Source organism: Hyla sarda, chromosome 4, assembly GCF_029499605.1.
Source record: "Hyla sarda isolate aHylSar1 chromosome 4, aHylSar1.hap1, whole genome shotgun sequence".
Lineage (NCBI taxonomy): Eukaryota > Metazoa > Chordata > Amphibia > Anura > Hylidae > Hyla > Hyla sarda.
In genome coordinates this window covers 262,910,268-262,926,036 of record NC_079192.1, presented here as the reverse complement: position 1 = coordinate 262,926,036, position 15,769 = coordinate 262,910,268, and the positions used below count along the sequence as shown (strand labels likewise).

The following is a 15,769-nucleotide window of genomic DNA, read 5'->3' as shown; positions in this document are numbered from 1 at the left end:
ATTTCTGCATGGCATTCTGCATGGAAATTCTGCATGAGGTTATAGCCACTACACTTCAATGGTATTCTGCTGCAGAATTTCCACTGCTGGAATTCAATTAAAGTGAATGTGCAATTAGGGCTGGGCGGTATACCGGTTCTTACCGAATACAGAAATTTTTGGGCTGCACGATATTAATTTTTCCCCATACCGCAATACCGGTTGGGCCCCTCCCCCTCGGGAATGAATTATCAGCCCAGCGTAGCGATGTCCCCACATCGCGGAACTAATCATATGTGACCCGCCAGCGCTGTTCTGCTCCCCCCCCAATTAATTATCAGCCCAGCGGGGTACTACTCACATATGTCACCCGCAAGCACTGCCCTCCTCCTCTTTGTTGTGGGCCGCTGGCGCTGAAACTCAATACTGTACACGCCAGTGGTCTCCAACCTGCGGACCTCCAGTTGTTGCAAAACTACAACTCCCAGCCAACGGCTGTTCGGGCATGCTGGGAGTTGTAGTTTTGCAACAGCTGGAGGTCCGCAGGTTGAAGACCACTGCTGTATGCTGTATCCCTATGCCCGGGCTGCAAAAGATAAAGAAAATAAACTTTAACTTACCTACGTCGGCCTCACGCTGGGGACTGGAACGTCGGACAGCCATCAGCCTATCACCAGCCGCAGTGATGTCCCACCCCGGCCAGTGATAGGCTGAGCCCACTGTCATGCTGGGAGTTGTAGTTTTGCAACATCTGGAGGTCCGCAGGTTGGAGCCCACTGGCGTACAGTATAGAGTTCCATCGCCGGCAGCCCCCAAAGAGGAGGAGGGCAGTGCTTGCGGATGCCACATGTGAGTAGTACCCCGCTGGGCTGATCATTAATTGGGGGGAGCAGAACAGCGCTGGCGGGTCACATGATTTGGGGGGGTGGTGAAAGAAATACTGTTATATACCGTGGAACCGCCACAAGTTACAAAAATACCGTGATGCACATATTTGGTCATACCGCCCAGCTCTATGTGCAATTCATTTCTGCGTAATTTACAGCAGAATTTTCATGCAGAATTCTGTGCAGAAATGTTGCCGTGTGAACACAGCCTAAAGGTTGGGCAGCTGAAATCTGGCAAATCCCAGTCAGGAGGCCTTTATACACAAAAGGGGAGATTTATCACATCCTGTGTAGAGAAAGAGTCATATAGTTGCCCAGAGAAACCAATCAGATTTCCTCTTTGGTTTTTTTTTCAGAGGCCTTTTTAAAAATGAAAGCTGGAATCTGATTGGTTGCTTTGGGCAACTGTACCACTCTTCCTCTATGCAGGATTTGATAAATCTCCCCCTAAATTGGCAGGATTAGATGACTTAACTAAAATGAATGGGAGCCTTTAAGTATACAGACACATTAAGGGTACGTTCACACATACAGGATCCTGCACAGATTTGATGCACAGTTTCTAATCTGCAATACAAATCTTGCGCCTCAAACCTGCGAAGGATCCTGTACGCGTGAACGTACCCTAAAACTGTCAAGTCTTGTAGGTTCGCTGCGGTTAGGAGGATTCCCCATGGCTTCATACAGGGTGAATTAAATCCATTGTTACATGTAAAGGAACCCTATCTTACAATAAAAAAGATCTTCAGAGATTGCTATGGTTACAATTTCCCAAGATCTAACTGAAGGTTCCAACAAATAATCTATTTCTTTTTATTTTTTATCTAAGTATACATTAGCTTAAAGGGGTACTCTGGGGAACTTAACTCATTGCCCATCCTTTACAGGATCATTTACAGAACATATCCAGGTAGTGTGGTGGCTTTGAAGCTTTTATATATATATATATGTGTACATATATTTGTACTTCCCTGGAACACCCCTTTAAGGTAGACTTACACTTACATATTAGGTAATTTTATAACGAAAGGAGGCACAAGCTGCTGCACAATGGCCAGTGTCTACTTTAATGTTTATGTAAAGAAAAATCTCTAGAACTGGCTGCCAGTAAGAGAAACATGGGCAAAAATAACCCTGCACAAGACCTACAAATTCTCAGTATGTGATTTTTATCTATTTTTTTTATTGGAATGGTCCAGGGTAGGGACTTAAAAGGGACTTGCTATGTTCTTCAAAAGATCTAGCATATACCGTATTTTTCACCCTATAGGACGCACCGGCATATAAGACGCACCCAATTTTAAAGGTGCAAAATCTAGAAAAAAATTAAATTCTGAACCCAACAGTGATCTTCAACCTGCGGACCTCCAGATGTTGCAAAACTACAACTTGTAGTTTTGCAACATCTGGAGGTCCGCAGGTTGAAGACCACTGGAGGAGGTAATACTCTCGTGTCCCCGCCGCTCCGGACCCGTCACCGCTGCCCTGGATGTCGCTCCATCGCTGTTGCCGTGTCCCCATTGTGTCCCCGACGCTCTGGGCGTCTTCTTCCCAGGGATCCACGCTCTCCGTCGCCGTCATCACGTCGCTACGCACGCTGCTCCTATTGGACGACGGGATGGCGTGCGCGATGACATGATGACGACGAAGGAGAGAGCCGGCCATGCAGGGGATCCCGGCACGGAGCAGACACCGAGGAGGCAGGCAAGGTCCCTCCCGGTGTCCTGTAAGCTGTTTGGGACGCCGTGATTTCACTGCGGCGGTCCCGAACAGCCCGACTGAGCAGCCGGGTTAGTGTCACTTTCCCTTCAGACGCGATCAGCTTTGATCGCCGCGTCTGAAGGGTTAATACAGGGCATCACTGCAATCGGTGATGTCCTGTATTAGCCGCAGGTCCCGGCCGTTGATGGCCACAGGGACCGCCGCGATAGGTGTGTATGCCATATAAGACGCACCAACTTTTCCCCCAGTTTTGGGGAAGAAAAAGTGCGTCTTATACGGCGAAAAATACGGTAGTACCTAATATCCTGAAGCATTTCCATGTGATATTTCAAAGAGATGCTGAAAGTTTGCACGCTTGCTATATCTTAAGGTCAGAGGAATAATCTATGAGCACGAAGGCCAATATAAACCATAACCACATCATGTTAAAATGCTATAAAACTTGAAATGAAACATTAAGTGCAATTTGCGGTGAAAGCAAAACAAACAAACAAAAAAAAAAAGACGACAGGTGGCGCCATTAATAAAAGATGCTTTAGTTACTGGTTAAATAAAAAAAAAGCAAAAAAATCTACATTAGTTGCTTACGCTTTATAGGAAGATTTTGATCCATAAAAGACTGTATGTGTCAATAGATCATTAGCTGTCCAAAGAGATTTCACCCCAGAATACCAACTAAACAGGATCTACATTTCATAATCTGGATTAATGTTGGAAGCACAACACCTTGCAGAACTTTAAAATCGCATTGAACAAATAAACATGTATCTGCAATGAAACAAAAAAGATACATGACCGTAGTCATTGCAGTTTAAAGCAGGAAAAAACTGCTGCTTGTGTCCAGTATATCCATCACTTATAAGTCAACATTCGGAGAACTATAAATAGAGCTAAATGATCCAGGTACCCAGTTTATAGGTGACTTTTCTAAAATATCGAAGCATTGCATGGACAGGTGCCTAGGGAAGAATAATTTAGCTGATGGTACTTTTCTGATTACATTTTTTAAATAAATACATTTTTTGTTAATACTGCACCAATACTGAATAATTTATTATACATAGCAGTGAGGGGCACGGCATGTGAGCTAGTGTAAAAATCCCAATGGTAGACCAGTAGGCTTCACTGGCTAACTATACAGCAAAACGGCCTGGCAACAACATCCTACGCCGCGCTGCCCAATACACTACAGAGCAGAAGGTTTACTAAGGGCTGGTGCTAAACAAAGCAACTTTCTCTGTGGTTCCACAGTACGTGCGTGTCCCTGTTTCCCCTGTATTATGACTAAAGGTAAGAGTGCTTCATTCACTTGAAGAATAGAATGTCATTCTAATTGTCCTTGAGAATGTCCCTCCCAACTAAAATGCATTTTCTGTTTCCAAGGTTAAAGGGGAACTCAGGTGGAAACAGTAGAATTATTATTTTTTATTTTTTTTTCAAATCAACTGGTGCCTGAAAGTTAAACAGATATGTAAATTACTTCTATTAAATAATCTTGATCCTTCCAGTACTTATAAGCTGCTATATAAAACAGAGAAATTTGTGAATTTATTTTCTGTCTGACCACAGTGCTCTCTGCTGACACCTCTGTCCGTATCAGGAACTGTCCACAGTAGGATACTATCCCCATAGCAAACTTCTCCTGCTCTGAACAGTTCCTGACACGGACAGAGGTGTAAGCAGAAAGCACTGTTGTCAGGCCGGAAAGAACTTCACACATTTCCCTGTAGTATATCTGTAGTATACAGCAGCTGATAAGTACTAGAAGGGTTAAGATTTTTAAATAGAAGTGATTTACAAATCTGTTTAACTTTCTTGCACCAGTTGATATGACATTTTTTTCCCACTGGAGTTCCCCTTTAAGGGCTGCAGGGAATAAGTTGGATTGAGTCAATGTCTGTGGAATTGCTTTCACACAAATTTATGGCACATCATTCTAAACTAATAACACCACTAGTCATCAGAAGTAACATTCACCATACCTGATAAAACAAGCCAATGGAAAGGTCAGCACATCACGAGTCACACATCTCTACACCTTGAAAAAAAATTAAAGAATAAAGTTACAAATATTGTCCACATGACCAAAATCTTAATTTCCTTTGCTCAGTGGAATGAATCATGCTATCTATTGTATTATTTTCCATTTCAGATGGTGCACTAGTAATTTCCTGAGGCGCTACTGCTTTAGCTGGACTTTTTGGCACAGATATGGGCAAACTCCCAATCAGACATCTTTGCCAATATCTGAATAAGTGATAATCTGGATTACATTAAAGCATGCAACTTTTACTAATAGAAATGGCAAGTGTTTATGAAGCACATTTAAATGGAGAATACATAAAAGGCTAAATGATATAGTAACCAAAATTGCTCACACTTTTTATATTATATTATATATATACACACATACACACACACACACATCTGTAAATAGATTTTCTGCCATCAAGTTCTAATATCAAAGACACTGTTTCTAAAAGCCAATGATAAATAAACTGATATATTGGGGTTTCTAAGTAATAAATAAAAATGTGGCTATCGCTAGGAATCATGATAAGGTAATAAAATATGATATACTCAACTGTTAAATCCTCTGCTGCTTCTACCACAGCTCTTCTAGTCCTACCAACTAGGCTTTGTCACAGTGATGACATGCCATATACCAACATCACAGCTGCAGGCAAACACTGACCTCATGGATATACAGGCACTGTACCAAAGTAAACAAAGCCCGATAAAACCGGCGAGTTTGGTTTAATTTGCTATATTGTCACAATTCCTAGTAAGTGGGCCACATCTTTTAGTAACTCATACAATCCTTTAGATGGACACTGTCAGATACAAAAAAAAAACACGTTTTATATGTCGTACATCTTGTCAAAACATTAACCTTTCTAATATACATCATAGAAATCATGGCTTTTTCCAAGCTAAAGCACAGGCATGGACAAAATCCAGTAAGTGAGGGTGGGCTAGCACTCCGCTGTGTCTGATAGGACAAGGGAGGGCACAGAGGAGTACTATCAGACAGGAGCGAGCACAGAGGAGTGCTATCAGACAGGAGCGAGCGCAGAGGAGTCCTATCAGACAGGAGAGAGCGCAGAGGAGACCTATCAGACAGGAGAGAGCACAGAGGAGTCCTATCAGACAGGAGAGAGCACAGAGGAGTACTATCAGACAGGAGAGAGCACAGAGGAGTACTATCAGACAGGAGAGAGCACAGAGGAGTGCTATCAGACAGGAGAGAGCACAGAGGAGTGCTATCAGACAGGAGAGAGCACAGAGGAGTGCTATCAGACAGGAGAGAGCACAGAGGAGTGCTATCAGACAGGAGAGAGCACAGAGGAGTGCTATCAGACAGGAGAGAGCACAGAGGAGTGCTATCAGACAGGAGAGAGCACAGAGGAGTGCTATCAGACAGGAGAGAGCACAGAGGAGTGCTATCAGACAGGAAAGAGCATAGAGGAGTGCTAGCCCCCTCACTTACTGGACTTTGTCCATGCCTGTGCTTCAGCTTGGAGAAAGCCATGATTTTATAAGCCATGATTCTATAAAAAGGAAATAAAATTTTCTAATAAAGGATATTAGAAAGGTTAATGTTTTGCCAAGATGTACAACATATAACATTTTTTTGAATCTGACAGTGCTCATTTAAGTAAAAGAACACAAATATGGTACTAAAGTTTGTGAGCTGGAAGTAGCAACAATATAGGAACTAATCTAGATGAGAAAAGAAGGGCACCATATGTATTCTGAACATTTTGAGACAGTACTTCTATAAAACAGCCATGCCCCCTTAAGTACCATCACAACAGGTGCAGCCAAGGTACCTGCAAACAAAACTAGAAGTTGTCTTTACCCTGTACCCACATTACAGCAGATGATTTGTAATATCGACAGAAGATATTCAACATTACCTCACTGCTTTGTAATATATACAGAAATACTACACAGGTATATTGGGAACCACCAATCTATTTTTCAGTGTCAAAGGTGACAACTACTAATAGAAAATAAAATTAAAATAAAGAAACTGCTACCTAAGGGGCCACCTGTAATAAGCTTTTATAGGGCTTGTTCCATGAAGACAACCATCAATATGCTACAGTAGGGCATATAGTTGTCCTAGAGAGGTCCTCCACTATGACCCTAGTGCAGAGGTCATTAACATACACGATAAAGTGACAATATCTGCACATAATTGGATATTATAATTTCAAAGCTTTCACATGTTATATAGAGATCATGCTATACTATTGTATTGTTTTACAGTCCATAAATATCAGCAACATGTGGCTTTAGAGTATCATACCACAAAGGAACATATGTAAATACAAAGCCATTTGTGGAACATGTTGCACAGAAGGCAGACGGGTAACCTTCAGAAACCGACAGGAGAAATCAGAGTACATGGAGATATCAGGAAGTCTATTGTATGGCTTGTAAAAGCAGATACCACACATAATAATCCTTCTCTTTTAGATAACGTTCAGGACAATGATTCAGAGCGTCAATGTTTACACACATAATCTCATGAGCCGCTGAAGGAGGGAGCTGGAAAAGGGAAGGAAAAAACACCCTGAAATTTGGATCAACGCTAAATGAAACTGTTCAGTTCTGTATTCGCGCACTGTTCCAAATTCAGATAGAAAAGCACTTGAAGGATAAAGAGAACATTGACTGACTCTCCGTTAATTCTCTGGTATAGCACGAAAAACCCTTAATCTGGCCATACATGGTAAAATGACTCAACGCAGCTCTCCTGCTCACATTCTGCCCTGGAGCAGTCAAGACTTGCACTAAAAAATATTCCCAGAACAAATCGCAGAGATAAACCTGATTATGCGTTAATTAACAGGGCTCAAGACCTGCAGGAATGCATGGGAGCGGAGTTCCTGCACTATTTTTTTTCTTACAGCAGGAACACTGGGGGAGATTTATCACAATCTGTCCAGAGAAAAAGTTGCCCAGTTTCCCATAGCAACCAATCAGATCGCTTCTTTCATTTTTTTTTTTAAAAGACCTCTGCAAAATGAAAGAACCAATCTAATCGGTTGCTATGGGCAACTCAGCAATTTTTCTCTGGACAGATTTTGATAAATGTCCCCCGCTGTTCCCATTAGCAGGAGTCCTGCAGGACCTGCCCAGGAGCAGAAACCTTGGGTGAGTTACCGCACTTTTTGCCAGGACTTGACCCTTGTTTATTAACTACACTGCTCAACAAAATAAAGGGAACACTAAGATAATACATCCTGAATCTGAATGAATTAACTAATCGTATGAAATACTTCCGTCTTTACATAGTTGAATGTGCTGACAACAAAATCACACAAAAATTATCAATGGAAATCAAATTTATCAACCCATGGAGGTCTGGATATGGAGTCACACTCAAAATCAAAGTGGAAAACCACACTACAGTCTGATCCAACTTTGATGTAATGTCCTTAAAACAAGTCAAAATGAGGCTCAGTAGTGTGTGTGGCCTCCACGTGCCCATATGACCTCCCTACAATGCCTGGGCATGCTCCTGAGGGATGACCTCCCAGACCTGGACTAAAGCATCCGCCAACTCCTGGAAAGTCTGTGGTGCAACGTAGCATTGGTGGATGGAACAAGACAGGATGTCCCAGATGTGCTCAATCGGATTCAGGTCTGGGGAACGGGCGGGACAGTCCATAGCATCAATGCCTTCCTCTTGCAGGAACTGCTGACACACTCCAGCCACATGAGGTCTAGCATTGTCCTGCATTAGGAAGAACCCAGAGCCAACCGCACCAGCATATGGTCTCACAAGGGGTCTGAGAATCTTATCTCGGTACCTAATGGCAGTGAGGCTACCTCTGGCAAGCACATGGAGGGCTGTGCGGCCCCCCCAAAGAAATGCCACCCTGCACCATTACTGACCCACCGCCAAACTGGTCATGCTGGAGGATGTTGCAGGCAGCAGAACGTTCTCCATGGTGTCGCCAGACTCTGTCACCTCTGTCACATGTGCTCAGTGTGAACCTGCTTTCATCTGTGAAGAGCACAGGGTGTCAGTGGTAAATTTGCCAATCTTTGTGTTCTCTGGCAAATGCAAAACGTGTAAGCACAGCCCCCACCTGTGGACGTTGGGCCCTCATACCACCCTCATGGAGTCTGTTTCTGACCCTTTGAATGGACACATGCACATTTGTGGACTGCTGGAGGTCATTTTGCAGGGCTCTGACAGTGCTCCTCCTGCTCCTCCTTGCACGAGTTCAGAGGTAGCGGTCCTGCTGCTGGGTTGTTGCCCTCCTATGGCCTCCTCCACATCTCCTGATGTACTGGCCTGTCTCCTGGTAGCGCCTCCATACTCTGGACACTACGCTGACAGACACAGCAAACCTTCTTGCCACAGCTCGCATTGATGTGCCATCCTGGATGAGCTGCACTACCTGAGCCACTTGTGTGGGTTGTAGACTCCGTCTAATGCTACCACTACAGTGAGAGCACCGCCAGCATTCAAAAGTGAACAAACCATCAGCCAGGAAGCATAGGAACTGAAACGTGGTCTGTGGTCACCACCTGTAGAACCACTCCTTTATTGGGGTGTCTTGCTAATTGCCTATAATTTCCACCTGTTGTCTGTTCCATTTGCACAACAGCATGTGAAATTGATTGTCAATCAGTGTTGCTTCCAGAGCGGACAGTGTGATTTCACAGAAGTGTGATTGACTTGGAGTTACATTGTGTTGTTTAAGTGTTCCCTTTATTTATTTTTTGAGCAGTGTATGTATGCTGCACATATGAATGCCTCTAAAATACTTTGCTTAATGTGCCCTTAATCTCCCCAAGTGGCTAAACAAAAGCAGTAGGATATCAGGTCATGTGTTGTCTTTACGTGGGATAACTAACATATTAAAAGGCAAAAATGTATTACGACTTCTCCAAGAGGCCATGCCACTTCCAGTTAATAAAACGCCAAACACCTTGGCTAATGGTTTTCAGAGCATATTTATTTATCAAGGATTTATTGCCTTCATTTACCAGGTTGTTCTTCAGTAAATTCATTTTCTCCGTAGCAGAATGTTTCTCCATCATATGCTCTTTAACGCTGCCATTGTTTGCAGCCACTATACGCAATACATCTACTGTCATTTTTAATTACATGAGTAGATTTTTGAATAGGGAAGTAGATAGCTAAAGTAGGGCAATTTACTGCATTATGCTGTTATATGCATACAGAATAAAAGTCTTATGGCTTTATTATTTGCTTAGTCACTGAAACAACAAGAAGCACCATAAAACACTCTGGGGAACCATTTAATGAAAAGGAGATAAGAAATAGGATGTGTTTAATCTGTGAATATTCTACAGGTGCAAACATATAGAAGGAGGTGCAAAAGCTTAACTTTTCTGCTAATGGTTAAATGGAATGTGTCATTAGCAATTATTTGAGTTATGTTTTATGTTAACCATATTTTTATTTTACTATCTGTATATTAAAATAATTGTGAAATAATGTAGTTTTCATTTTGGACACTAGGCCAAAAACTACACTAGGACGCCTTCCTCTTTATCACCACAGTCAGGAAGGGATGCTGGAAAGCGATCTGTACAGCATCACGGTGAAATGTGACACCAGTAGATAGAGCTCCCAGCTAAGCCTCCCCGTAGAATAGCCTTTGAAAAGGTTACAGAGAATGCCCAGTAATGTGTACAATTCAAATGAATAGGACAGCTCGTCCATGGGTTCTGCAGTAAAGCATATTTCTGAAAGCTATTAAAAACAGCTCAAATGGCAGCCCCATTAATAATGTACAAAAAATTAGATCGAAAAAAAAAAATTAAAAAATCTTTCAGTATCTGGCTCTCATCAGTTAAACAAAAAAAGAAAAAAAATAGGTGGCAAATTCATTTAAAGTGGTTAAGCTTAAAAAAAAAAAAAAAACTTAAGCTTTGTACATAAACAGTGCCACATCTATCCTAACTGGTTCCAGAAAGGTAAACAAATTTGTAAATGACTCCTATAAAAAAAAATCTCAATCCTTCCAGTAGTTATTATCTGCTGAATACTACAGAGGAAATTATTTTCTTTTTGGCAAAAAGGTGAGAAAGAAAAAGGCGGATCACTCACCACAATTCCAATGCTGTGTTCTCTTATTCATAACATTGCTGGTGGCTATACATGGACGGATGGAGCAGCAGGGCAGTAGGTGGTAAGGAGCCCCGTCCGGAGCGACGGCGCCGTTTCATGCCCTCCCGGCGTTTCCACAGGCCCAGCATTGTTAATTCCGGGCCTGAGGAAACGCCCAGAGGGCGTGAAACGGCGCCATCGCTCTGGACGGGGCTCCTTACCACCTCTTACCCTGCCACTCCATCCATTGATGTATAGCCACCAGCAATGTTATGAATAAAAGAACACAGCATTGGAATTGTGGTGAGTGATCCGCTTTTTTCTTTCTCACCTTTTGTATGAATTGATATGCTAAAACGAGTTAGCGTGAGCACCACCGGTAATCTGCTAATGTGTACTAGCGCTGAACTTCCTGACAGCATAGATGAACTAATTAGCAGTCCCAGAGCAGTGCCAAGTGATTCTCTACTAGTGGTTCTTTTCTTTTTGGATCACAGTGCTCTCTGCTGACATCTCTGTCCATTTTAGAAAATGTCCAGAGCAGCATATGTTTGCTATGGGGATTTTCTCCTACTATGGACAGTTCTTAAAATGGGCAGAGATGTCAGCAGAGAGCACTGTGTTCCAAAAAGATAAGAATTTCCTCTGTAGTATTCAGCAGTTAGTAAGTACTGGAAGGATTAAGATTTTTTTAATAGAAGTCGTGCTTTTTGGGGGGGGGGGGGGGGGTGATCCACCCCACTAGCCCACCAGGGAGCATTCACATGTACCTTTAGGGTTCAGCTTTGACAGAGGTGATCTAAAGGGTTAATAGCCAGCCACAGCAATCGCTGCATGCTGGCTCTTAGGGGCGGCACCCGGAAACTGATAACAGCTGAGCAGAGTATGGAGCGGGCACAAGTCCGGAGCCCGCTCCATACATCCCTGTGAGCGGCGCTTTGCTAGTCGGGGGCTTTCAGGTCCAGCCCTACTTTCCCGAAGCAGGGCTAAAGACCTGAAAAATTCACCTACCCGGTGCCCGGAACTGCATGTCCCGGGCGATAGGAATTCCACATCCCTGAAAATAAAAATTCCATTTATTTTCGTCATTCAGGCATGTTTGTATTAAACTGCATTTTGATCAGTGTTTGTAGCCAAAACACAGTCTAAAACACATAGGAAGGTAAAAATCTTTCCATTCTAGTTCTACTTCTGGTTTTTGTTATAAATACAGACTAAAAATAGTACAGATGAAAGGACTCGAATAACAAAAATAAGGCTAGGTTTGCCTTTGCGTCAAAGGCTCTATTTGGTGCATCCATCGCAGATTCAGCATTGGTAAACTTAGCCCGACAGACCCCATTCACTTTAATGGGGTTTGAGGGATTTTGGTCTGGTGTCATTTTCTTGAATTAACAGGACAAAATACTTTATGCAATATTTCTCCAGTCATTTTTCTAAAGAATCTGTCCTGATCAGATTTGCCAATGCAGATGTTAACCTAGTCTAACTCCGTACACATCAAAGAATTCCACCATCCAATAAACAAAAACAGGGCACTCACCATCCACAGAGTATTCAATCTTCTTTATCCATGGAAAGAATCTATACACATCTTGAAAGTGCAGGTCAGGTGAGGACAAACAATGGGAGGGGGATGAGCTTCTGGGCGACTGTGCCGTTTCACGCTGTGCAAGCGCTTTGACTGACCCACTAGTGGGCAAGTCGAAGAGCTTGCACAGCGCAAAACAGCACTGTCGCCCCAAAAGCTCATCCCCCTCCCGTTGTTTGTCCGTACCTGTCCTGCACTTTCAAGAAGATTGAATACTCCGTGAGTACCGCAGAGAGCACTACCAAACGATTTTGAAGCCTGTCAGTAAGGGATTTGAGTGTGCTAGTGGACTATCAATGCCTAATAGCTGTGCTGAGACTACCTATATGTAGCCATCATAGCATATGCTAAGGGTCTAAAAGATGTGGATCCCACCTCTGTGCAGCTCTCTCCATTTGCTATGGGAGTAAAGCATACAGCCACCTCTTCATTTACTCTCTACCTTGATTTGGTGGCCACTTCACCAGGTGCATAGGGGTGAAGGATCCTTCATTCTGTAGACAGGTAAAGGTCCCAGACGAGGAACCTATAGCTATCATAAACATATGGTATATCCTGACCTTAGCAGAGAAATTTCTAAACCTCCAAAACGGTCCAATAGCCCTTTTCTTATTACATAGTAACATAGTTCATAAGGTTGAAAAAAGACCAGAGTCCATTAAGTTCATCCTATAACCCTAATGAGTCCCTACTGAGTTGATCCAGAGGAAGGCAAAAATCCCTCATACTAGAGGTAAAAATTCCTTCCGGACTCCAAATACGGCAGTCAGAATAAATCCCTAGATCAATGTTCTGTCCCTATAAATTTAGTATACATAACCGGTGGTGGTGTTATTTTCCAAAAATGCATCCATTGGTGGTTTAGTTTACTGCTGTACTAGACAATCTATTTGTATCACTTGGGACTCTATCAGCCATAGTAGTAACACGTTTAAAAGGGTATTCCAGTGAAAAAATAAAAAATTTTTTTTTTTTGTATCAACTGGCTCCGGAAAGTTACAGATTTGTAAACTACTTCTATTAACAAAATCCTTCCAGTAGTTATCAGCTGCTGAATTTGAGTGTTTCCTTTTCTTTCTTACAACAGTGCTCTCTGCTGACAGCTCTGCTTGTCTCAGGAACTGTCTGAAGCATTAGAAGTATGCTATGGGGATTTGCTGCTACTCTGGACAGTTCCTGAGACAAGCAGAGGTGTCATCAGAGAGCACTGTGGTCAGTAAGAAAAGAACAACTCAACTTCAGCAGCTGATAAATACTGGAAGGATTAACATTTTTTTAATAGAAGTAATTTACAAATCTGTTTAACTTTTTGGAGCCAGTTGATATAAAAAAAAAAAAAAAGTTTTTCCTGGAATATCCCTTCAATAAAGCCTGTAAAAGTAACTGTGTTCTATGTGTTTTATAAATATCAATCCCTAACAACCTATCAGTAAATCCGGTTTATAGTAGGAACACACGTTGCAGATTTTGTGGGGCAGAAAATGTGCCAAAGGCAGAAGTGGATCCAACTGGAGAGGAGAAGTATAACACCTTCCATCATATTTCCGCTTCTGCTTTTGGCACATTTTCTGCTACAGAAAATTAGCAGCATATCTGCACTGTGTGTTCCTACCCTAATAAACTACCAGAAATGCCTATGATATAATAGGTTAAAAATAAAAAAAACACAACAGAAGCAAAGTCTGGTTTTCAGCGCTTCCTGTGCACTACACCAACGTGTTCAGAAAAGCCAAGATTACTTTGAAAGGGTAATTGTTCATAAAAACAAGTCTCAAAATAGAAGGAACAAAACCATTAAGGCAAACATCCATTTATACAAAGGAACAAATTAGGTGCTGGAAAGACTAGAACTAAGTTTCTATAATTGGGAATCATTGGCACACAGAACACAGAGGAAGGGGATGGTAGACTACAAGCATCTATATAACAGGTAGACAGTTCTTATAAACACAGCTTTATTGTGGTGCTACCAATGAACAGGGGGTGCTACACTTGTCTAGAACGTATAATCTTTTTACATAAAAAAGGGACCGGAACCAAAGATAAAAGTTAAAAAAAAGGAAAGAAAATCTCTTACTGGGCATAGTGGCTTAGTGGTTAGTAGTTTACTTACAGCTCCTGAATCAAGGGTTTGTAAAAGTACATGCGGTCAGTGTAAAAATATAAAACTTCAAGTTGTGTAGTCATGGAAATGGCCAGAAAAGTGAACATGTTACAGGGAGATCTTGCTACAGATTTTACCCCCAGCATTCCATGTGTGATCGGCATACAATTTTTAGCAACAAACAGTGAATAGATAATGATGATAGTAAGGAAAGAAAAAAAAAAAAACAATGACTATCAAATAAATATCCATTTATATATGACTAGGATTTGGATTTGTAATCTGAAGAACAGTTTGTCCCTTAAGGGGTATTCAAGTATATAAAAAAATAAAAATAAAATAAATAGAATCAGATGTATAGAAGAATGTGAAATGAGCGGCACTCACCACGTCCAGATAGAGACAAGCTTCTTTATTTCTTAAAGTGCAGTTAGGACATATAGGTGCAGGGAGACAGGAATGCCGGATAATCCGGTAAACTGGTCACAGCAGTATCGTGCTTCCGCACTTCATCAGAATGTTGCAGGGAAACAAAAAAAAAGTGATACCTACTCCAGGTCACTACAGTGACTAGTCCCAGTCCCCCACTGCTAGCCTCTTCTTAGTGCTTCAGAGATGAGATGTCAGAGCAGGACCCCACTAGTCGAGATGGGACACCAAAGTGTCAGGTGAGTGAGCATGTCCTGCCCTATCTGAGAGAAAGGGATAAGAGATAAGCAGCAGGAGACCAGAAGTAGCAGCAACAGGATATGTGGGGCACTGGAGTAGGCAAGTATCACTTGTTTTTATAGATTAACTGCAAAAACAGCAACATATGGTGGTATATGCAGGTTTTATGCAGAGTTTATAGAAACAATGTGGCTCCCCTGCATAATGTATGAGGTCCAAGGATAGGGCTACACGGCAACTTTGGCTAGGCAAAATGTATTGAGGTTAAAGATCACATTTTTGCATCACAGCTAATGAAAGTAAATGTGGTTGTGTTTTCACTTTCAAGTTTCTGTAACTGAATCACAAAAAGTCACTAGAAACCCATCTGGGATGAATTTCTGACAAAGGTAACACTAAGAATGCTACGCAACCACATTCACCTTCATTAGCAATCTTTGGCCCTGAGACAAGTAGAATGGTCAAGGATGTTTTATGGCCCTAGCCTAACACTAAAATAAGGGTTGACGCCTAGAAAAGTGTTGGAGCCGTGACGGTAGCCAGATCCTTCTCCATTATAAAATGAAAGCTGTGACTTGTTTGGTTGGTAACCACTTTAAATCACGAGGTCTATTGTCTTTACATACTGTATATAAACTATTTAGGGCAGACATTAGTCTTGGAAACTTTATTTGAGGGATATTATGCAGGCGAATAGAAAGAAGCATCCTTGG

The 15,769-nt window shown here is 42.0% G+C and overlaps 1 protein-coding gene across 3 annotated transcripts in view; it reads right to left on the bottom strand.

Moving 5' to 3' along the window:
• Window positions 1-15,769, bottom strand: part of OSBPL8 (oxysterol binding protein like 8) — a 228,010-nt gene that overhangs the window by 199,463 nt on the left and 12,778 nt on the right. For 2 of the 3 annotated variants that reach the window (XM_056574070.1, XM_056574073.1), the window contains exon 2: window positions 4,571-4,626. The exons of the other annotated variant lie outside the window; for it this stretch is intronic. The gene's annotated coding sequence lies outside the window, so the exon portion shown is untranslated. The remainder of the gene's footprint in view (window positions 1-4,570; window positions 4,627-15,769) is intronic. 3 annotated transcript variants of the gene reach the window in all.